Genomic DNA, 23681 nt, shown 5'->3' with positions numbered 1-23681 from the left:
CTTCTTTTCTCATTCCCATGGCCTTGGCTATAGAGGTAGGAAGTGGAGCCTGTCTGTCCCTCGCAGGGAGTAGAAGGGCCTCGAGTGGCTGCAATGCAGGCAGGAAAGATGCTGAGTCCCCGGATGCTAAGCAAGACACTCAGGCCACTTGAACAGTCTCAGATGGAGCCTGGCTTCTTCCCCAGACCTGGTCCTTCCCCTGTGCCCTCTGACCGGGGTTAACAGCACCCACCCCACCCCACTGTGCCTCCTGGAACCTGATGTTCCCCACGTCCACATCCCATGAGGAGGCTGATGCCAGCCTGGAAAGGTCCTGCGTTCCCTCCGCCCTCCCCCCAGCATCTCCCCCCTGGGCCACGGACGTCACTGAACTGGTCAGCACTGTCAGTCTCTGCCTCCTCCACACTGTCCCCGAGGGATGATCCTGAGACCCTCTACAGGCCTGGCCGTCTCACTGACTCTTAATGTCCACGAGCTGACCTTTGGGGGCAGGGAGTCTGGGTCCTCCTGTTCCCACCCGATACGCAAAACTTTGCATCTTTGTGGTCCCCCAGGCCCACGTGCAACTCCGTGTATTTTCACGGGGGGCTCTTTCTCCTTGGAGTGCCCTCACCTGTCTCCCATCAACAAACCTTGGGACAGTGGGGCTTGTGGTCCTAGAAGAGACAGTGTGTTTGCAGGTGAGGGACATGCATGGTGTGCCACGCGGTAAGGGCACTGGTGGGTGTGTATGTGGGACACACGTGCCTTTGTGATGGCAGCCGACTGCAGTTGGCAGCCCTTGGCACGTGCCCCGGGTCTAACACTGCCAGCTGGGCCCAGGCCCTGGCTCTGCCCCGCGGCAGGACACCTTGTCATACCAGCCAGCGCTGCCCAGCATGAGCCTTTGAGAAATGCATTCGTAAGCGCAGAAGCGTGGACCAGCCGGGCTACCCAGGTGCAGAACCCGCATGATGGCAGTTTGCACAGGCTGACCCTCGGACCAGCACGGCACCAGTCATCTCTTGGTAAGCACTGGGCCAGCCTGCTGCAGGGTGACTGGGACTTCAGGGACGAGGTGTCAGTGAAGGCTGTGGCCGGGGCTCTGTCTTCGCTGGCCCCTGTCACTCCGCGGGCACAGAGAAGACCTCAGCCGGCCTCCTTGCTGCTCTCCTGGCTGGGCTGCTCCGTGCCTGGTCCCTGGCCTCCTCTGTCCTCACCGCAGCTCAGAGATGCGGATGCTCCCACCCCAGGAAAGATCGGTACATGAGGATGAGCAAAGGGCCTCATAGGGGCTTATGGGTGGGACTAAACTGGGACATCTGACTCTCAAACTTTGTCCCCGTCTGCTATACTTCCTGTCCCTGGGGAGCCAGACACAGATGCCTGTCTCTCCTCATGCCCAGCTGCTACTCTCAGAGGCCCTTATGTCACGCGGGAAGCCAACATGTGCTCGAGGCTAACTCTGTGCCAGAACGGGGCAGACTACAGAAAAGGCCGTGGATTCTTCCCTCTCCCACTCGCACCTTCTTGTCCTGTTGCTTTGAAAGCTCTCTCACTCCTCCTCCAGGCGCGGCCTTAGGACTTGCTCTGGCTGCAAAGTTTTAACGAATGTGTCTTCGGTGGAGGTTTGAGACACTTGGACAGTGGGACAGTGGGACAGTGGGACAGTGGGACAGTGGGACAGAGCCTGCTCTTGGAACTCGGCTCCACTGTGAAGAAGCATGGGCCAGCCTTCCGGGTGAAGGGAGACCCATTGCCCAGGTACATCGTTGCTCTGTTGACAGCCTGCCGACGGCCAGACACGTGAGTGGAACATCCTAGTTCGTGCAGCCACAGTTGGTCCATCAGCCGACCACAGACAACAGAAGAGGGCCCAGGTGAGATCAGCAGAGTCAGCTCAAACATGGGAATGGCTCAGCCGACCCACAGAATCATGTACCAGATAAATATGTGCTGTGTCAACCACTAAGTTTTAGGGTGATTTGTTAGGCAGCAAAAGCTAACTGATATAGCACATTATTTTTTTGGCTAATATTGCTGCGTAACAAACTTAACTTAAACCCCTGCTTAATTGTTAAAACAATAACTTTTTAAAAAGATATTTATTTGAGAGAGAGAGAGAGAGAGATCGATAGCAAGGGGAAGGCAGAGGGAGAAGCAGTCTCCCCGCTGAACAGGAAGCCCGACTCGGAACTTGATTCCTGGACCCTGGGATCATGACCTGAGCTGAACGCAGATGCTTAACTGATAGACCCACCCACGTGTCCCAAAACCACCATTTTATCATGCTCGTGGATATGAGTCAGAGATTTGAAGAGGGCATGGTGAGAATGACGTCTCTTGGCTCTGTGCTGTCTGGAGCCCCAACTGGGACGACTCAAGGGTTGATGACCTGGGGTACTGACGGTTGGCGGTGTCTTGGCTCACTTCGGGTAGATCTCCGTCGGAGCTGTCTGTGGGAGCAGCTTCATGCGGTTTCTCCATGTGGCCCGAGTTTCTGAACAGCCTGGTGGCTTCCAGGTACTGGGACTTTAATGGAGGCCCAGAGCTCCCAAGGTGAGTCTACCAGCTAAGAAGGGGGGAGGCTCACTGCCATTTATGACCTTGTCTTGAAAGTCACACGGCATCACTTCTGCTGCCTTCTGCTGGACACAGGCCAGCCATCGTTCTGCAGTTAGGCTCCACCTTGGTGGGGGAGCGGCAAGGTTCTAGATGGGCATTTGGGGTGGGAAATACATTGCGGTCACTTGTGAAAAATACAGTCTGCCACCCGTTTTCTCACCCAATTCTTGTAATAGCTCGGTGAGATTGGCACCACTGTTCTCTCCACTTTTCAGATGAGAAGTGGAGGTTCAGACGGTGAGTAGGGTGCTCAGGGCACACCTCCAGGGAGGGCTGGAGCCAAGTCTAACCTTTGCCTTCACACTTTCTGGGCTGCCTGTTGGCCCTTTGGATCTGGTGTTTCAGGGCTGCTTTTCCCTCCATATTTTGTCTCCACCTTAGTGGGACACCTGCTGATAAGCAGCCGCTCTCCTGGTATCTCTCTCCACCGTGTTGGGATTCCCTGCTGGTTCCCAATCCTCTGCCCAGAGACCAGGGGTGTGGTCATGCGGGAAGCAAGAGAGGGACTCCAACGCGCATACCCGCATACCGTTGACTGATTACCACCGTCCCTCCTTCTGCAAAATAGGTAACAGTTTGAAGGTCCCTAGGAAGTAATTTGAATTTAAATCCTAAGAGGATGGAAATAGGGTTTATGTCTCTGGACTTCAGAAGATTGACTTTTTGTGTAACAAAAATGACAACGGAGGAGTATTTGCAGTCCTATTTCCTACCTGGACCCTCCTCCCAGCCCAGGAAAAACCCCAGCTTGTCCCACTGACATTCCCGTCCCTTCTTAGGGAATCTGGGAGGACCCCTATGAATAGCAGTGTCCTATGAGGGTTTTTTTTTTTTACATTTATCGATGTATAAAATACATTTATGACACACGTTGATGGACAAAATGTCCATTAACAGAAGAATAGAATAGGGTTGTTAGGTAAGATACAGGGTTTTCTACTAAATTTGAACCCCTGCAAAGCAACAAGCTCGGTCTCTATAAGCACGTCTCACACTTATAAAAGGGCACCTATTTTAAGTGTACGGTTTGATGGATTTTCACACAGGAACTTGTCTGTGCAACCAGCACCCAGATCAGGAAACAGAACATTCCAGGCTCCCAAAATGTCTCTGGTGTTCCCATCCAGGAACAACCCACCCCGCCTCAACTATCCTAGATCCTGAGCTCTGTGAACAGCATCGCTGAGTTTGGGCTGGTTTTGAGTATAAATGGAACCACTCGGTTTGTATTCTCTTGGGTCTGTCTTCTTTCGTGCATCAGCGCGTCTGAGCGAGCCATCATGTTATGTATGGCAGTAGTTCATTTTGGATAATAATTACTGTGTGAGACATGCTTGTCCTGAAAAATTATCTGTTGTTTATCTGAAATTCAAGTTGAACTGGTTGTCCTGTGTTTTATCTGGCAACCCTAGTCCAGTCTTCTGTTCACGGACATTTTGTCATTTTCTGTTTGGGGCTCTTGTGAACAAAGCTGCTGTGAATATTCTAATATGTCTCTTTTGGTGAACATATGGACTCATTGCCTTTGGGCATTTACCTAGAAGTGGAATTTCTGGGTCATAAGGAATGCATATGTTCAGTTTAGTATATCCCGCCAAAAGCTGTTCCAAATGGTACCATTTTACACTCTAACCAGCAGTGTGTGAAAGTTCCCATTGCTCTGTGTCCTCACCAATACTTGGCATTTTCTGCTATTTCTTTGCAGTTGTTCTAGTGGGTGTGTTCTGTTCTAATTTCACCATGGTTTTAGTTTGCATATCCCTGAGGATCATGAGTAGGTCACCTTCTCACACGCCTAGTGCCCATTCGGACCTCCTCCTTTGTGAATTCCCTGTTCTAGCATGTTGCCCTGTTCTACTGGGATGCCTGGCTTTTTCTTATTGCTCTGTAAGTGCAATAAGAACTCCTCTCCTACTTCGGCTCAGGTCATGATCTCAGGGTCCTGGGATCGAGTCCCGCATCGGGCTCTCTGCTCAGCAGGGAGCCTGCTTCCCCTCTCTCTCTCTCTGCCTGCCTCTCTGTCTACTGTGATCTCTCTGTCAAATAAATAAATAAAATCTTTAAAAAAAAAAAAAAAAAAAAAAAAAAAAAAAAGAACTCCTCTCCTAGGGAGTTTTGGGGAACAGCTGAGAGAGGATTTCTGGCTAACAGTGGGTTGTGTGGTTAACTTGGAAGAATGGAGTGGGAAGAGGGGTTTAACAAGTCTTGCCGTGGATTGTGGTTCTTCTCCAGTGGTCTTGGGAAGGCACCATTGAAGACCAGACTGTGTTTCTTTGAATGCCTCACTCACTCTGAGACTGGGCCACTTGGGGCCCTGAGTAATATTCAGATCTTGACATGAGGGCACAGATAGATTTCCATTGTATTGAGTTTATAGTGTGTCTTGGGAAATTTAACTAGGAACTTTAGAAGCACTTCTAAGAAATTCATATATGTCCCAACAAAAACTCAGGTGCCTCTTTCCACACCCTGAGGGGAGAGTCATCCCTAAGAGAATGGAGATCCTTATTTTTCAGAGAGGGAGGAACTCCCCTCCAGAACACATGCTTGATAAGAATAGAATGTGTAGTGTTCGAACACTAGTGGCATCTAAAAGGTACACTTAACTCATAAATCAAGGCTGCACAGCAGATATTTATGGCAACTCTTTCTGGAGGAAATATTAAAATTTGTACGAATAGTAAATGCTGTAATACAAAATGCTATAGTCACTGGTCGTAATTGATGACTTCCTCTTGAATGTATTGAATAAATTAATTTCATCACCATACAGATGACATTAATATGCTTTTATAATTAATTTAGTTCTGAGAGCTGTTGTGGGTGCCAAGATTATACTGGAGGGAGAAAATGGCCCAAGGAAAAAGGTGACACATGAAGAATAATTTTGAAATCAAATAAAGAATAACACTCTAATAAGAAACAGCAGGCTCAGCGGGGCCCTGTCATAAATGAGAACACACCGGGGAATTGTTGGGGAATGGATATTGAGGTCAGCGCCGCACGGTGTTCCCGATGTTGCTGTATTTTCATTGGGATTTCTCCCGCCCTGAGTCAGTGGCTTAAGAATGGCTTATGTGGAAAGCCCCCTTCTTTGGTGGGGATCATGGATTAATCTCAAGACTGGAGGCTTCTGCCCACAAACTGGGCTTAGGAGCAGGATTCTGAGGGCCTCCAGAAAGGGGCATCAAACGGTCAAGGATGCCAATTTCTTTACAACCAACCAACCAAAAAGTAACATTTCTGAGCCCTTTTTGCCAGGTGTTGTGCTGAATTCTTTATACTCAATGTGTGAGCAGGATTGTTTCTTTTTACTTCTAAAGAATAACTTTTGACTTATTACAAAATAATGCACGTTTATTTGAGATATTCCTTAGAAAACACAGTTCAATAAATTCTGTCATGTTTTTACTCCTGGAGGGTTCCATTCCTGGTTCTCTGTCTGGAGGGCTTTGGAAGCTGCAGCCTCTAGCCTGGTGGGCAATTTTTCTGGACGTTTCCCTTTTCCTTAAAAAGGACCCCCCAAAATGTGGGGGAAGTGGTTTGCTCGGAGAGACTCTTTTATGCTTCCTCCCTTACATAAGTGCTTGAATAAAGTATAAGACTGAAATGGCCTGACTTACAAAGTCATATTTCAGGAAAAATTCCCTAAAGCGTGGTGAGTTCAGATGCAATTGTGGGAAAGGGAAATGATCTTTCTTTAACTCCAAGCGGCATGAGTTTAGGCCTCTGCATGCACACAGCAAGTGCTCAGGAGCTGATGTTGAACCGCTGGAAAGATTAATTGGAAAAAGGGATCCCCAAATGCAGTTTCCTCTGATTTATGTCTCATCGATGCTGTCAACCCTGACAGAGCACCAGCCGCATGCCAGGCCCTGGGAGGATGCTGGTGGGGATTGCGTGTGTGTGTGTGTGTGTGTGTGGTGATGTTTGCGTGTGTGTGCTGTCGATGTGTGTGTAGGACCCTGAGGGCAAGTGTGTATGACTTGTGTATTGTGTGTGTGTGTGAATACATGTGTGCAAACACGTGTGCATTGCCTGAGATTGTGACTGAATATGAGTATGTGTATGCATTGTGTTGATGTGACCACTTGGTCGTGTGTGTGTGTGTGTGTGTGTGTGGTGGATATATGTGGTGTGTGTGTCTATGTGTGTGTGTGTATGGTGTGATGTGTGTGTATGTGTGTTGTGTGTGTCTATGTGTGTTGTGTTGTCTATGTGTTGTATGTGTCTATGTTGTATGTGTGGTGTGTGTGTCTATGTGTGTGTGTATGGTGTGATGTGTGTGTATGTGTGTTGTATGTGTGTGTTGTGTGTCTACATGTGTGTGGCATGTATTTGTATGTGCATGCACATATATGCTTGCGTGTGTCTCTGTGTGTGCATATGTGGTATAAGTGTGTGTGGTGTGTGTCTATGTGTGTGTGTGGTGTGTGCGTGTGTGGCGTGTATTTGTGTGTGTGTGCACGTGCGTGCATGCGTGCATGTGGCAGGAGAGGAGGACATGCAGGGTCACTGGGATGCTGTGTCCTGCCCCCCAGCCGGTGGCCTTGTCAGGGAGGGAGCAGCAGACCTGCACGCAGCATCCTCTCTCTCTGCTGTCCAACCCCCCTTGCCCTCTCCCCCTCCCCTCCCTCCCCTTCCACCCCTCCCTCCCCTCTCTCCTCTCTCTTCCCTCCTCCTCCTCTGCTGCCTTTGGCTCCTGCCGCCCTGCACTGCTGGGCTTCCTGGCCGGCTCCCGCTCCCACCCGCAGTGTTTGGCTCTGCGGCCCTCTGTCCATCCGTCCATCCATCCATCCGTCCATCCGTCCAGAACACTCTCCTCCTGCAGTCGCAGGCCTGCCCCTCAGGCTTTCTACCTCCTGTCACTTGGCAGCGGCTTTGAAAGGAGCCCGGCGGTAGGCAGCCGAGTTGCTGTGAGTGTGGGGTGTCGTGTGGACACGAGGAAGGGCAAGCGTGTCGTATGCCGGTGTCGGAGACGACAGTGAGGTACGCTTTCTACAACTGGCAAGTATAAGCCCCAGGTACATCAGGTGGTGGAGGAAAAAGGCATCTGGGGAACAGATGAAAACCATCTGCTGAGTCGGGGTCAGAGTGTGGACGCTGAGTGGGGACACACCGCTATGAGGTGGGGCCCCCCCACCCGGGGAGCAGTGTGTTCAGCGGGCGACCTTGGTTCGACTCCTGGTCATGGCTTCATGCCGCAGAGGGGAGAAAGCCTCGAGTTTGCCACCTTGAGATGAATCAGCCCGCTGGACAACTTCTGTCTTGGAATTTGGTGAGGAGACACCCGGCTGGCTGATCCTCTTCTGAGGAACCCAGCGAGCTGTGTGGACAAGCCTGCTGCTTGTGGGGGCCTTGATCTTTTGGTCATCCTGGGCAGTCTGACATACAGTCTGGTGTGTTCTCTGGTCTTAGAAGGAAAAACTGCCTTTCCAAAGCCAGGTATCTCCACTCTCAGTCTAGGTCCATCCCTCCTGTTTTGGAGCAAATCGGTTTTGGAGGGTGGCCTCCAAGATGGCGGCCTTCGGGTATCCGTGCTTCGTGTAGTCCCCTCCTTTGCTGAACTTTTTGATTCTCTTCCAGCAGGAAAGATGAGCTGTGACAGCTGGGATTCTCTGTCAAATAAATAAATAAAATCTTTAAAAAAAAAAAATTATAAGGGACAGTAGCTTCTGCCTTGGTGTTTGGGATCTCTTTTCCCTCTCTCTCCCCCTAATTTTGAATCACAGCCTTCGATGTTGTAAGGACACTCAGAAGGAGATACCTAGTTGCAGGCTGAAGTGCATCTTCCCTAAACTTGTATGTCGAAGTTCTAGTCCCCAGGACCTCAGAATGTCACTATATTTGGAGATGGAGTTTTTTAAAGGGGTAATTAAATTAAAACAAGGCCATTAGAGTGGGCCCCAAGCCAATATGACTGATGTCCTTATAAGAAGAAGAGATTATGACACAGACATACACAAAGGGATGACCATGTGAGGACATGGGGCAAAGCAGCCATTTATAAGTCAAGTGGAAAGCTTGAGGAGAAAAATCCCACTGACATCTTGATATCAGACTTCCAGTCTCCAGAACTGTAAGGTAATAAATGTCTGTTGTTAAAGTCCTCACTCTGTGCTACTTGTTATGGCAGCCCGAGCTGACTAATACAGGCCTATGACCCTGTCAGGGAGCCTGGAGGCACAATTCCTGAAGCTTGCTGACAGCCATGGGAGTGGGTTTAGAAGTGGATTTCTCAGCCCCTGTGGGGACTTAGATTAAACTGTAGCCCTTTACTGCTGCCTCATGGGAGACCCCAATCCAGAGGCTAAACCACATCTGGATTCTGGAGCTACATGGTATCTCATCTACATTGGATAATAATAACTGTTGGTTGTTTGAAGCTGTTCAGTTTGGGGATAATTTATTATACAGCAACAGAGACTAACATGCCTCCCCATCCTTCCTGCTACAGTGACCAGATATTTCTTTTTTTTTTTTTTTTTAAGATTTTATTTATTTTTTTGACAGACAGAGATCACAAGTAGGCAGAGAAGCTGGCAGAGAGAGAGGAGGAAGCAGGCTCCCCGCTGAGCAGAGAGCCCGATGCAGGGCTCGATCCCAGGACCCTGGGATCATGACCTGAGCTGAAGGCAGAGGCTTTAACCCACTGAGCCACCCAGGTGCCCCGTGATCAGATATTGCTTTTTTCTTTTTCTTTTTTTAAAGATTTTATTTTTAAGCAATCTTTATATTCAAGATGGGGCTCCAACTCACAGCCCCAAAATCAAAAGTCAGATGTTCCACTGACTGAGCCAGCCTGGCACCCCTAGAGGGACCATAGATTTTGTTGACGACACCAAGTCACTTTTGAGAGTGAAAGAAGATTCGGAAACAATTACACTTTTGTGTATTTTGAAAGTGTTTATTTCTTGACTGATGGATTGGTTTTATTATACTGGTGCTGTGAACGGTTCTGTTAGAAACAATTTTCAATAATATTCTTTCTAAAACAAAAAATTAACATATATTCATGTACAATAAAGTAAAATTTAAAAACACTGTTTATATTGATTATCTGAATATAAAAAATAAGAAACATAGAATCATGTACTTGAATCAGTATCTTAAGCCATGTCTCTTTTTTAATTGACTTTTTAATTTTAATTCTAGTATAGTTAACATACAATGTTACATGAGTTTCAGGTGTACAATACAGTGAATCAACAACCCTATGCAATACTCAGTGTTCTTCATAAATGTACGCTTGATCCTCCTCACCCATCCCATCCGTTCCCCCACCGACCTCCCCTCTGGCAATCATCCTTTTGTTCTCTATAGTTAAGAGTCTGTTTCTTGGCTTCTTTCTCTCCCCCCCGCCTTGTTTATTTGTTTGTTTCTTAAATTCTACATATGAGTGAAATCATATGGTATTTGTCTTTCTGTGATGGACTTTTTTCACTTAGCATGACATTTTCTAGGTCCATCCATGTCTTTGCAAATGGCAAGATTTCATTCTTTTTTGTGTCTGAGTAATATTCCATTATATATACCTAATGGAATATTATATATTTTATATATATATCCATCACACCACTTCTTTATCCATTCATCAGTTGATGGACATTTGGTCTGCTTCCATAATTTGGCTATTGTAAAACACATCCATCTTTAATATGTCAATGGGATTTTCCCCCCTTAATATGGTATCAGGATTTTTATGATTTTTTCACAAAATTTCCTGTAATCTTCAAAGTAACATTTTGTGGTTAGTTAATTTGAAATTATTGGCACCTTCAATCTACTCTTCATTGTAAGCTATAATATTTTAAGTTGGGAAAATATCCTGTCTACAGTTGTTGAGACACCTAGTCAGCTGAAGACAAATGAAGGACACTCTCAATGCTGATTTTTTGGCATTAAAAAGTGAAAATCTTTCAGCCCCCAAATTTTACCAGGGACTTTCTTTTTGCTTCCTTTCAGGGTACCTTTTTTTCAACAAACATTTTCATAAAACTAAACTCATCAAAAAATTGTGTTTATGATTCTTTTGAATGCTTCACTAAACTTAGATGTTGCAAAATTATAGGCCTTTCCAGTTTCCTGCTCTTCTGGGACACAATGTAATTTTTTCTAATTAAAAATAGGGACTCCTTCAAAGGAGTCTTTTTACAAGTCAAGATATTCTGAAGTCCTCTTATAGGATCTCAGTATTGAGCTCTCATTAGTTAATGTGTTCCACTTCTCTCTTAATTTTTAGGGATAAATTCCAATGTGTTTTTGCTTACAAACTTTGCTTTCAATTAATGTAATTCTTTCAAAGTCTCCACAACTGAAAGTTTATGTGTTGAATAATTTGACCAAGGTGCTCCAATTTTTGAACAACATGCATCCAAAATTAAGAAGACTTACTTGCGAAAAGATCAATATCATTGTAGAGCAGTTAGTTGACTTCAAAAGGCCCAAGTGTTCTAAAATCTGATAGATGGCAGACAGCACACAGTAAGCCATGCTGAAAGATATTTTTTTGTTTGTTTTTCATTTTTATCAGCCTTGTCATAAAATGTTGACAGCTACAACTTCTACTTAAATTGGTAGAATATCACACTTTATTTGGATCCAATTATGAATTATATATGCATCATTACCAATTCCAAGTAAATCTCTGCTTCATAGGTTTCTTAATTTAGTAAGGATACTGTTTTTGCCATGACACTGCCCTCCACCAAAAGTATATTTGATTATTATTGTAAAGACAAGCACTATTTAGCTTCAATGTCAACATTACAATAGTGTCCGTAATACTCTCAGATGATGCACAATTGAGGAAAATGTCCAAGAGCTTTATTCTGAGTCTATGACTTGGATGAAAAAAAATGGAAACATTATTGTAATTAATTGAAGCTCTATCAGAAGAATCTGATGACACCAAAATAAAACCCGCACCATATTCTTATTCGTATAGTTTTTCTGATGGAGCCAACATATAAACAGTGATAACTTCACTTTTTGTGCATGAATGTGAATGAATCTCACTTTTAATCAGGATGTAGAAAATGGCAAAAGACTGCTTCTTTTGAGGAAACAGAAAACACTGGATAAAAAATTATATATCTAAAAAAAGCTGTTGAAGAGCTATGGGTATAGAGAAGTTTATATGCCAAGGAGAGAGATCGATCATTTCTAGAAGAGCACTGACCGATGGCTGATTTTTTACCTGGGAAAGGTTAGCTAGAGAGCATATGGGTGGGCTGTGGAGGCAATTTGCTGTAGATAAAGATATTTTGCTGGAAAAAAATAAGCCAAACTTTTAATTACTGCACAGGCTGGCATAAGGGGTTGGAATTTTTAAGAATCCCAAATGCAAAACTAATTTCTGTCTGCTAATAAGCGGAGAAAGCTATGGCTGAGGGTGTGGCCAGAAAGCAGGGAGAACTCATGGCAGCAAGGTGCCTGGTCCCAAAGCTGTGCTGGAAGGGGAGGCCTGATTTCAGCCACAAACATTTTGAAGCCAGAGGTAAGCTGAAATGAATTCAACTTGCAATTGGGCTCCAACCAATCTCAACTCCTAACTGGGTCAAAGCGATCAACTTGTTAGCCTAGGTGCTCTATAGAGGAAAGGACATAAGTTACCCAAACTCATTTCTACTTCTCTTTAATACACGATGTCCAGATTTCAGTTTTTAAAAAGATAGGACCTACACAGAAGCAGAAAGATAAGCCTCATAACCAAGAGGAAAAATAGTAAACAGAAGCGGTCCCACAAATGATCCAGCAACAGACAAGACCTTTAAAATACCTAATATAAATTTGTTTTAAAAGTTAGGGGAAAAAACCAGGCACTATGTTTGAACAGTTGAAGAATTTTTGTAGAGAAATGGAAACTCTAAAGTAAAATCAAATTGGGATTTTGAAACTGAAAAAAAAAAAACCCAATGTGAAATGAATTAATTCGTTGGGCTTAATAGACTAAACAGAGCAGAATAAAGGATTGAGTGCTCAAGGACAGGCAGTAGAATTATTCTAACTGAAGCACAGAGGATAAAAAGAAAAAAACAAAAGAGAACAGAGTTTTAGAAGCGAAGCTATGTTATTTGGTGCACATATCTCATATATATTTTACTTATTATCTCTCATGTAACCTACTGACCCCACTGACTGGGTGGTCTGCCTGGCAGCTTTGTGTCTCTCACAGGTTATGGCACAGGTCACAGCACACCTGGCTGGTACACTAAGTGGCCTGAAAGAGCAGCAGACTAAGAAGCTTCTTCCACCACCTGAGATTGGAAGGCTATTCCTAGCTTCTCATGTTCCTGTAGACTTTGTTTTATGAACAAGGGTCCTATTGTTGAAATGGAGGCATTAGGGACTGAAAGATGTTGTCACCTTCTTGATGGTCCTTGACTTATGGTCTCCAGAAACTCACTCTTCCTTCCTCCCTTTCTCTTTCCCTCCCTTTCTCCCTATTTCTTTTAAAGATTTTATCTATTTATTTGAGAGAGAGAGAGAGAGAGAGAATGAGCACAAGCAGGGGAGGGGAAGGGGCAGGAGAAGCAGACTTCCAGCTGGGCAGGGAGCCTGATATGGGGCTTGGTCCAGGACCCTGAGAACATGACCTGGGCTGAAGGTAGATGCTTAACCAACTGAGCCACCCAAGCACTTCCAGAAACTTTCTGATTCCCAATATGAAATTGTATGCTAGGGCTGCAATGACAAAGTACCACAGGCTGGGTGGCTTAAACAACAGAAATTTATTTTCTCACAGTTCTGGAGGCTGGTTTAAGTTCAAGATGTTAGCTGGGTTCGTTTCTTCTGAGGAGTCTCTCCTTAGCTTTGTAGGTCATCTTCTCCCTGTGTCTTCACATGGCCTTCCCTCTTATGTGTTTAATTTCTTCTTATTAGAAGACCAGTTATATTGGATTAAGACCCACTCTAATGATCTCATTTTAAATTAATTACTCCTTTCAAGGTCCCTGTCTTCAAATATAGCCATATTCTGAAATATTGGGGGTTAGGACTTCCACATATGAATTTCTAGGGGACTCAATTTAGTCCATAATACTCTGCACTCCAGTGTATTTTTTTCTGTACCTTTCTTTATCTGTATCTTCCTCCTGATACCGACATCATTCTACTTTGTCTTCTGGACATTTCTTTATCTGGCTAATCTCTTTTATTAGAATGTAGGCTCTTGGAGGCCATGGTGAGTGTCTGGTTTCTCTTGCATCTACACATCACCTAGCACACTGTTCAGACTTTATAGTTGTTTAAGAGAGAGTTCAAGAGAACAAAAATATGTTATTTCACCTCCTTATATCTCTATCTGTTCAAAATTTTTGTTCATTACCTTAATATTTCAGTTCTATTGATTACCTTTTATTTACTTAATATTTTGTGAGAGAGAGAGAGAGCACAAGAGTGGGGGTGGGGGTGAAAGGGCAGAGAGAGCGAGAGAAAGAGAGAGAGAATCTTAAACTGGCTCCACTCTCAGCATAGAGCCCAATGTGGCATTTGATCTTATGACCCTGAGAGCATGACCTGAGCTGAAATCAACAGTCAGCCACTTAAGCAACTGAGCCACCCAGCTGTCCCACTATTGGTTACCTTTTTATTCTTTAAATATTTTTATTTTTTAGGTTATTTTTAAAATTTTAAACATTATCCATATACTTCTGGTGTTTTTTTTTTTCTATCACCTTTATACAGATTTTTAACTGTCACTCATATAAGTGATAGTATTAATGTTCTTCTGGTTTCTTTACAACTTTTCAAGTTTCTGTCAACCACAGCACAATAACCACATTGTTAATATTTATGACATGTACATTCTATTCTTAAACATAATTAAGTGGTGCTTTATCTATGGATTAGTTATTAAAGAAGAAAAAGGATAAATACTAGAAGGACAATATTTTAAGAGCCCGAGTGAAAAGAATTTTCTTTTGTTATTTTCTAATGATTGCTCAAACTTTGCTACATCTTAGTTTATAATTGATCATGACTTATTATTTTTTTCTTTCCTGGAGTTTATAATTGCTTTTCTTTTCTTTTTAAGAAAAGAACTATATATCTCTATTATCTTTAAGGTCACCTGTCACTCAATGATACTGTTTATTAAAGTAAATGTTTTCTTCTTGAAGATTTTTTTTTTCTTCTCAGAGTTCTCTCATCTCCAGTTACAATTTGGACAGATTATTTCTAGTTTTACTGCCTAACTGTGACCTTGGACTTTTTCCTTGAACTCCTGGGATACCTACTCTGATTTTAGAGTTGCTGTGTCTTTTTTCTTGCTTGAATTTGTTTTTCATTTTGCTAGAAAATATCCTGAGACAATATTTTTTAAAACAAATATTTAGGATGTAAATTTTCTAAGTATTTTTATACTGAAACTGCTTATTTTGTCCTTACATCAATTTAATAGTTTTTCAAAAGAAAATACAGAATTATAATTCTAGAACTTTATGTCTTTAATGAGAACTTTAGAGCATTGCTCTATTTTCTAGTTTTCAGTGTTACTGTTGAGAAGTCACATGTCAATGTGATTGCAATTCCTTTGCAGATAATTTGTTTTTCTGTCTAGAAGCTTTTACAACCTTTGTCTTACACTTAGAATTCTAGTTTTCAGGAGAATGTGTCTGGGGGTGGGTCTTTTTTCACTCACTGTATTTTACTTTTGTCTGGAATTCTTAGTAAATGGATACAAGTCTTTTTAGACTAATCATGTATGTTTTGTATTTTCCCTCATATTTTCTTCTGTCTTCTTGATTATATTCTGAGAGATCCCCTGAGCTTTAACTTTTTTTCCTACGGAATTTTTATTTTAGCATTAACACTTAAAAGAACTCATTCTTGTTCCATGTTTGCTCCATTTTAAGCATAGCCTGTTCTCTTTTAAGGAAAACATACCTTCCTGAATTCCACTAAGGACACTACTTTTTTAAGAATTCCTTTCTGTTCTTTGAATTTTGTTGCTTTGTTCATCTTGGTTCTTACCTTTTATGCTATTGGTATCCTTCGGTGCCTTGTTTGGTGGTCCCTATTTATTTAATATTTATTTATTTGAGAGAGAGAGCGAGAGAGAAGGGGGGAGGGGCAAAAGAAGAAGGAGAGAAGCAGATTCCCCATGAAGCGGGAGCCCACTGCAGGCCTTGATCTCACAACACTGAGATCATGACCTGAGCTGAAATTACGAGTCTGACACTCAACTGACTGAGTCACCCAGATGCCACAGTGGTCCATATTTATGAAGGAGAATGAGGTGATGCACATTTGCAATTAGTGAGATTCATGAAGGCAGCTTCACTTTGCTGGGATTTCTGCTTGGACAGTTGGTTCCACCAACCTGAATATCTGAATATGTATATATTCCTTATAGAACTTGGGAATGTGAGTCTATTATTCATATAATTTATATATTGTCTTCATATATATATATACATATATATGTGTGTGTATATATATATATATATATAACCACCCCCCACCTAGAATTTCCAGAATCTTCTCCTCAGAGTGGGAGTGGCCCTGGGAGCTCTTTGACCACTTGCTTTTACTTTGGTGTAAATAGGCCAGGAGTGGTCAGGCCAGGTCAGGCCCAGCACTCATCCACACCCCACCTCCCTCTGATATAGGGAGGGCTCAACATCATCAGATGAGGAGCTGGGGGTATAATGCCTGCGCTGGAATTAAGATGCTTGTGAAGCCAAGGGTATGGCATTGTGAGCGACAAGAACATGGACGCTTGAGAATGTGGGGATGGGAGGACGGAGAAGACTCGTGGGGTGGAGGGAGAGGGAGGCATGAAGTTGGCAGAAGGGTCATCACAGGAATGGAGACACGCATGCTGGGATCAGAGAGAGCTGCGCTGGGATTGGGGGATGTCTCTGGCACATGGAGAGGCTGAAGTGAGGCATGGGAGGATACGGGGACCAATCAACCTCCAGAAATAAGGGGAGAGGTAGGAGTGCAGTCCGAGCACTGCCCCCTTGGGGGCTGGGAAGGAAGAAGAGCATGGAGTCTGGGTCTCTGCTTGCTCACTCATTCATTCATTCATTCATCATGCTGACTGAATGTCTCTCATGTCTCAGTGTGGGCCAGGCTCTGAGGGGCACTGGAGGTGGTGGACAGGCTGGACTCTCACCCAGCACTGTCTCTTTCTTCGTGACAGTGGCCCATGAGACACTTTTTCTGTTAAAAAACGAACAGTAGTCGCCCGCCTCGTCCTGCAGTAAAGGTTATGATGCTCACATCTGTGAGCTCATTTGTTCCTAGCACTTACGTCTGAGTTGGAGCGTGAACTTGGGCGCTGCCCAGACTTGGCATGACCTCAGCTCTGCTGAGTGACCTCAAGCCAATTTCCTCATGTATAAAGCTGGGACAGGAACATTCTTGTTACATGATTTTTCTAAGCCTCAGGTGTGTCCACATGAAGTAGGATTGGGCCGCCACCTCGCAGGTAGCTGTGAGGATTTGTGCAGTGCCCTGTGGCCCAGCTTACAGTGGAGGAAATATACCAAGTGTTACGTGGCTTCCCTCTGTGTCACTGACAGACCCAGGTCCCATGGCTGTGGGTGGAGAAACTGGGACCCCCTGGATCTCAGTCTGGCTCTCTTTCTGTCTTGTCAGGAAAGCTGGACAGAGCCACAGAACAGCCCAGACTCCCTGTGCTGTGTGACCCTAGTCCCTCCCTGTTCCTGTGTGCACAGGGCCTGTCTGCTTCCTGGTGAGAAGAGGACAGTGTGAAATCATCTTCTGAGACAGGAGTGTGACTAATGCCAGCACCTTCAGCGGACATGGGGAAAGGCTTTCCTCTGTGACCTTGGCTGAGCCCTGATGGGTGGGGCTGGGCTTATTCACAGGAAATGGGTGACCAAGGAAAGAACAGCAGAGTAGAAAAGCCGTCACCCAAGACAACCATCGCTGACTGCCAGTTCCAAGATCCGCAGACACGGGACGGCCGGTGGTCCCAGCACACTTGGCAAAATCCACCTTCTGTGGGCAGAAGCTCTGAGCAGCCCAGCTGGCCTTGACCACCCCATCCTACGGAGCTGGATGGCAGACCCACGTGTCCATTTTAGAGCCTCATGGCTACGCAGAGAAATGTGTGACCCTGAGCTTGCTGGCTGATTGAGTGTAGTTCTGACCCTGAACAGAAATGGATTTTGTGTCACTCCAGCTCATCTGGAATCAGGTCAGCTCCCTGCTGTCCCTGCCCCACTGACTGTTCTGTCCGGTGCCTGCTGCACTCAGGGTGCAGGCCTCTTCTCTCCTGGGAGTCATGGCTCACCAGCATTTACAGCATCTTGCTTGCACATGGTACCCCCTCCCCACTGCCCCCTGCCAAGTCACTAGGTAGGCAAGCCAGGGGCATGTTGTGTCCATTTTATAGTAGAGGTGGGCTCAGAAGGGCCCGAGCTTGACTTAACGCTCTTCTGCTGCCATCTTGAAATTTTAATAATCTTGTCTTTGAACTTGTGTTTTGCAAGTGAACTCTGATGGGATCTTGAAGCCCATGCAGGAGTGGAAGAGGTCCATTGACTCATGTGTCAATTTTTCCTTGCTGTCCTACCTGCGTACAGTGTTCTCGGAGCTCCATGAGCACAAAACTCCAGTGGGTCCCCAGAGGTACAGCAGCACTGCGAGACTCAGAGTGAGTACAATATGTGTGTGTTACATTCAAGGACACCCGAGCAAGGGCATGGATGCCTCCAAAAGGCCACACTTTGCATTTGAAGCAGAACTTGCTTAGAATGCAGAAAGAAGGGTAAGGTTCTAGGGAACATGAATGACCAAGAAACACTGTCTTATTCTTACTCAGGTTACTTCCCTGTGTCAGCCAGTCGCTTACTGGGAAAGTGAGGGCACAGAAGGGAGTAGACACACAGGCACCCAGGGTTCCCTTTCCTCCAGTCCCTCCTCACTCAGCAGGAGGGCAAAGGCACAGCGTGTGGGTGGAATGTCAAGGAGCGACGTAAAAAATGTGGAGTTAGTGCCGTGTTTCTACTGCTCTGGAAAGGACGAAAATACTTTTGCGTACAAACTGCAAAAAATGAAGTGTGTGATTTTGATGATTCCACATATGAGTTAAATGGTCTTATATTTGCATTTAAAACTGCCACTGCACAATGCAGTGTTGAATGGTGTAGTTAGAATGGCATTAAATAGCAAATAAAAACACCATGACAAGTGGAGATGGAGGGTATCGTGAAAGAAAGAAGCATGTTTGGTATTTTAGCAATTTTAATGGCACTTTCCTCCTGTTTTCTGCACAAACATCCCACATTTTCGTGTTGAACAAGGGGCCTTGCAATCATAAAGACAGCCCTTGGTGGGGGGTAGGGAATGAGACAGAGAGGATGAGAAGCCTGTCGAGATCTTGGAGTTATTTGGGGGCAACCCCAGAGCAGACGGTGGTCTCTGAGGAATCTGGGGCAGGATCCACCTCGATGATGATGAAGATGATGGTGATAAGCCCACCGTGTTGCACCAAGCATGATACTTGCAGGGGCCCACTCATCTCCATGGCAACCTGGAGGCAGAGACAATTACTATCTACCCTGCAGAGGAAGAAAGCAAAGCTCTGAGAACCGCTGCAGCCTGCCTGATTCTCTATCTGCCGAGCGGCTCAGCCAGGAGCCCTGGACCATCAGACCAAGGTCACCGCGTCTCCGTTCTCCCACCTGCAGGGGAGAACACACCTGATCCCTTGGCCTCTGTCTGATGACCTCAGGCTCCTTTTGGTAAGAAACAGCACCATTCATTTTCTTTCTTTATGAAAACTGAATGACAGTACTACATGATGACTACTAATAAACCGTTTAAAGAACACAAAAGTATTTTCAAGGTACTGATAGAGAATGCCCTGTAGCCCCTCCCTGGCCCCACCCCTGTTCAGCATATATCCTTCTAGAACTTTCTCCATGCATGTATGTGCCAGGCTAATGATTGAGATGGCGCTTCCTCCTCAGTCCTGGGTTTTCCTGCCTCCAGATCTATAAGGCAGCCAAGCAGGGGTTTGTAAACAGCTTTTGGGCTGCAGGGCCCGGAGTAGAAGATGCTGGACACAGAGAAACAGAACCCGGGTATGTGTTTTGAAAGCCAGGAAGTCAGGAGCGGCGGGACTGGGTGTCCCACAGTGGTGGGGTTCTGAAGGTAGACATGGACCCACCTGGGTTAGGGTTTATAAATAGCAGAAACCTGTTCCCCTTCTCACACATCTCCTGGGGAAGCCGTGGTAGGGGAAAGATCTCAGAGCTGCATCACGGATGTCGAGGGACCCCATGCTCAGGCACAGCATGTCTCCATGGCATGTCTCCACCTTCACACAACCACAGGGGTGGGCCACAGGCCCCAAGAAGGGCTGCTGTGGCCCGAAGACCCAAGACCCCCTCTGTGAATTTCCTGGAGGTCTTGTTTGACCACCCAACACATTGGATCACTTCCCCTCCTTTTGAGTGAGGGCTCCAAGACAGGTTTGTGTTGGTTTAGGACAAATTAATAAATGTGACATCTTAACGTCCAAGTGTAATAGTGATATTGACCTGAATGATCCTGAGGTCCCTGCCAACCCTGGCTTCTTGGCAGGCCCTATCTGGGATCGACTCTTGCCCTGGGAAGCCAAAGGTACCTCCTGCTCACGGCCCCATGTGTGGCTGTCTGCCTAAGGCCCTGCCCTAGTGGGAGGGGCGCTGGCCCCACTGCTCATGAGGCTACACATGGCTGTCTTGATGGGGTTCCAAAAAAGAAGATCTGGTAGCAGCTTCTTAGAGGTTATGAATCCCTCTTGTTGCAGAGAAGACCCCCCCACCTTTGGAGACAAGTGGGCTGCCTGCGGGTCTCTGAGGTGCTTACCTAGTGGTGCCACAGGCTCTGATTCAGGGAGCTGGTCATTTCCCAGGGCTCCTCCCAGAGAACTCCCTGGCCAAGCCAATGGCCACATGCTGGCATCTGAACCCAGGCTCATTTGGCTCCAGGATCTAAGCTCTTGAGGGGCAAGAGACAGGTGTACGCAGGCAGATATTCTGGGAAACTGAGCCCCTGGGACTTCTCCCCAGAAGGGGGCTTTTGTCACCACCTGGCACGTGGATGGGGGAGTCCTCCTCACAATCTGAGGCCAGCCTCCCTTTCCTGTCACCTCATACAAGACCAGCCCCTCTTGGGCTCCCAGCAAGGCTGTGACTCCTGCTTAATGGGATCACCATGGGGAGGCAGAAATGGCATAGTTCTGGCAGACCTCAGTTTCTTTTTTTGGAGAATGGCAGCTGGACTTGATTGTCCCCTCACTCCCTGTCCAGATGAGTCTCACAAAGCTGCTTCCCTTGGGCCAGGCCGAATGGCCAGGTTTCCGTATTAATCCAGGTGAGAAGCCATTCAGAGGGTTTCACCAAAACGCATCCCAGATCCACCTGGGCTTGGAGGAGCCCTGGTACCTGCCTGCTGGGAGGCGTGTGAGCGTTCCACCTCTCACGGCCAGGAGCAGACTTTGCTGGCAGCACCGAGGGGCTGACTTCCCGGTCAACTTTCTAGAGCACCAATTTACCGGATGCATCAATCTAGCAGATGGTAACTAGTTTAAAACAGCATTTTATTAAAACAAACTAAGATATGATGAATTAAACATAAAGTCAGCAGGAACCCAGAAGATCAAAGAAGAGCTATTGCAGAAATTTCACATTTGCAGAAAGTTGCTCCGAGTTACTGCTCCCGGGAGCCCAGAATGAAGTTTACGCTCCTCTGCCTGGGGTGCCCCAGCACCAGAGAGAGGGGGAGGATGATCACCAGCTCCTGCCCAGAACTCCAGAATTTGCAGAGTGAGGGCACGTTTTGATCTCCCTGCATCCAATGTACCCAGGGTGGTGAAAAGGCAGTTTGAATGAATGACCTTTACCCACATTCCACAGGCAAGAGAGGGTAAGCCCTCAGGGTCACGGGGAGCCACACTTAGCTCAGATGAAACCCACGCCTTCTGACATGTTACCAACCTTTCTCCTCTCTGGTTCTATACTCTGGGAGGCCACCTGGCTGCCTGGGGGACTTCTTGAGGGAAGTTGTGATTTGCTGGACAGCAGCATCCCTGGCTGGGGATGAAGCCTGATTTTTGTCCCTATAGCAGAGTGGGAGAAGGTGGTCTGCTGACCTTTGTTCAAGGACATTGCCGTCTGAGTACGAATGGGATGGTGGTGGGTGCCACAGGGTTTCTCTTTGCTAAAGGAATGTCCTGACTTCCTTTCTCTCATCTGTACCAGGACTCACATGTGCATTTGGGAAGGAGTCTTGTGAGCAACTGGTCCAGCCTCTGTCCCTCTGACTCAGCATCTTGTTCCTGTCCCAGGTTCCCACCTGCTCTACACATTGCTCCGGGGGTATGGAGGAAAAGGCGGTGGCTGGGATGGTTCCAGAAGAAGGTCATCCATGGAGTCTTACTTTTCCTCTGGGGATCGGGGCAAGGAGGCTTTTGTTGGTGTTTGGTTGCCTCAGGTTATATGTGGGGAAATCAGTGCATTATTCACATGGGGACCTGAATTTGTTCTTCCCTCCAGCCTTGGATTGAGGTGACCTGTATGGGCAGCTCCCCTCTCTGCCCTGTCTCTCTTAGACCACATGCTTCTCTACTCACTAGAACACAGTTGCAGCAGATGCTTCTCTACTCACTAGAACACAAGCTGCAGCAGATGCTTCTCTACTCACTAGAACATGGCTGCAGCAGTTGCTTCTCTACTCACTAGAACACGGCTGCAGCAGATGCTTCTCTACTCACTAGAACACAGCTGCAGCAGTCTTCTGGTGGGGCTGTGGTGGTGGGAGGAGAGCTCTTCCCAAGCCTCTGGGAGCTTGTCAGCACATGAGCTGTGACCACACCCTTGTTGGGAGAAGCATCAGCTCCTTATCCTTATAAGTGGCAGCTATTAAAAACCATGATCTTAGAAAAGCAAAATTAATGCTGGCAGCTAATAGGGAGGGCTCATTGTAAGCCAGTTCCCATGACTGGTCCTTCTCGGCATTGGCACATCGCAATGGTTTTATGATGAATTGTAATCAGTCCCATTTTACAGGTGCAAAAAGCAAGGCTTACCACGGCCTCTTCACTGTCATGTGTCAAACCCTAAGCCCTTTTCTATGAAGCTCTGCAGGAATCATTCCATTTTCATCTCTTAATGACCTTCCAGGAGAGTACTGCGGTGATGTCATCCTATAGGTGGGGATACTGGAGCTCAGAAAAGTTCAGTGGTTTGCCCTAGTTACACAGCTAGTGGTGGGTCAGGCCCTAGCACTCTGGCTGTCTGACCCCGGAGCCATTGCTCTTTATCGCTGGGCTGGTGGGGTGCCCTGGGGAAGGAATATTCTTGCAATCAAGGGGCCAAAACCCAAGATCACAAGACCGGGGTGAGGCCCAGGCCATGGTTCCATCATCCACCCTCCACTGGTCATGGATTAGAGGTCACATCCCCACTGCTTAGGAAAGGCTGAGCCACCACCTCGTGATGGGCAGTGCATGAGGCCATGCTAGGTACTCAATCCGCCTGTGCATGCATGGCTGGGGCTTGGCTGTGAGTCTGTGGCTTCCTGTTGAGTTGGAAAGCCATGTCTGGGCTTCTCCCTAGGCCTCCAAAAAAGCTCAATACCCTGGGCAAGCTGATTTTTCTATAATTAAATTGCTACATTGTCATCCTTTCAACAAAAATGACATATTAGCATTTCCCTGTTCTCTTAGAAATTCATCACACACCTAGGAAATACCGAGAAAGCTAAAAGCTCTCAGAGCCCTTTTGTTTTGCAAGTCAATTCATTGCTTCCTTCATCAAATGTCCTTGCTTGGGGGCTGGGGGTTCCCCAGGCCTGTCCTCAGGGATCTCATATTCTACAAGGGAGATGTAGAAGTATTTTGGGCAGCTCTAAAATTGTACCTGTATTGATTGATTGACTTATTAACTCATTCAATGAATATTTATTGAGGATCTATTATGTGTAGGAAATTGATACTTAAATTATTCATATTTTGCATTTCTTTATTGGTTTTAGAATTGTAAAGTGCCTTGTGATATGTTCTATAAAAACCCAACAGGCTTGTGACCTTGTTCACTTCTAGAATAAAGATC

The 23681-nt window shown here is 46.0% G+C and overlaps 1 long non-coding RNA gene across 9 annotated transcripts; it reads left to right on the top strand.

Annotated features, from left to right (window-relative positions):
* Positions 1-1642: 1642 nt before the first annotated feature.
* On the top strand, positions 1643-22745 carry LOC116573375. 9 transcript variants are annotated; one of them, XR_004278759.1, is made up of 5 exons: positions 1646-1859; positions 17212-17776; positions 18165-18235; positions 19091-19325; positions 21831-22745. It is a non-coding gene; the product is annotated as an uncharacterized LOC116573375 (long non-coding RNA). The 9 variants fall into 9 exon arrangements; XR_004278758.1 differs by having other exon boundaries at positions 1643-1859; positions 18165-19325; XR_004278757.1 differs by having other exon boundaries at positions 1643-1859; positions 17212-18235; positions 19149-19325.
* The last annotated feature ends 936 nt before the right edge of the window (positions 22746-23681 follow it).

Source organism: Mustela erminea, chromosome 14, assembly GCF_009829155.1.
Source record: "Mustela erminea isolate mMusErm1 chromosome 14, mMusErm1.Pri, whole genome shotgun sequence".
NCBI classification, from domain to species: Eukaryota; Metazoa; Chordata; class Mammalia; order Carnivora; family Mustelidae; genus Mustela; species Mustela erminea.
The sequence above is the reverse complement of the archived record's forward strand: the minus strand, read 5'-3'. Positions and strand labels throughout refer to the sequence as shown.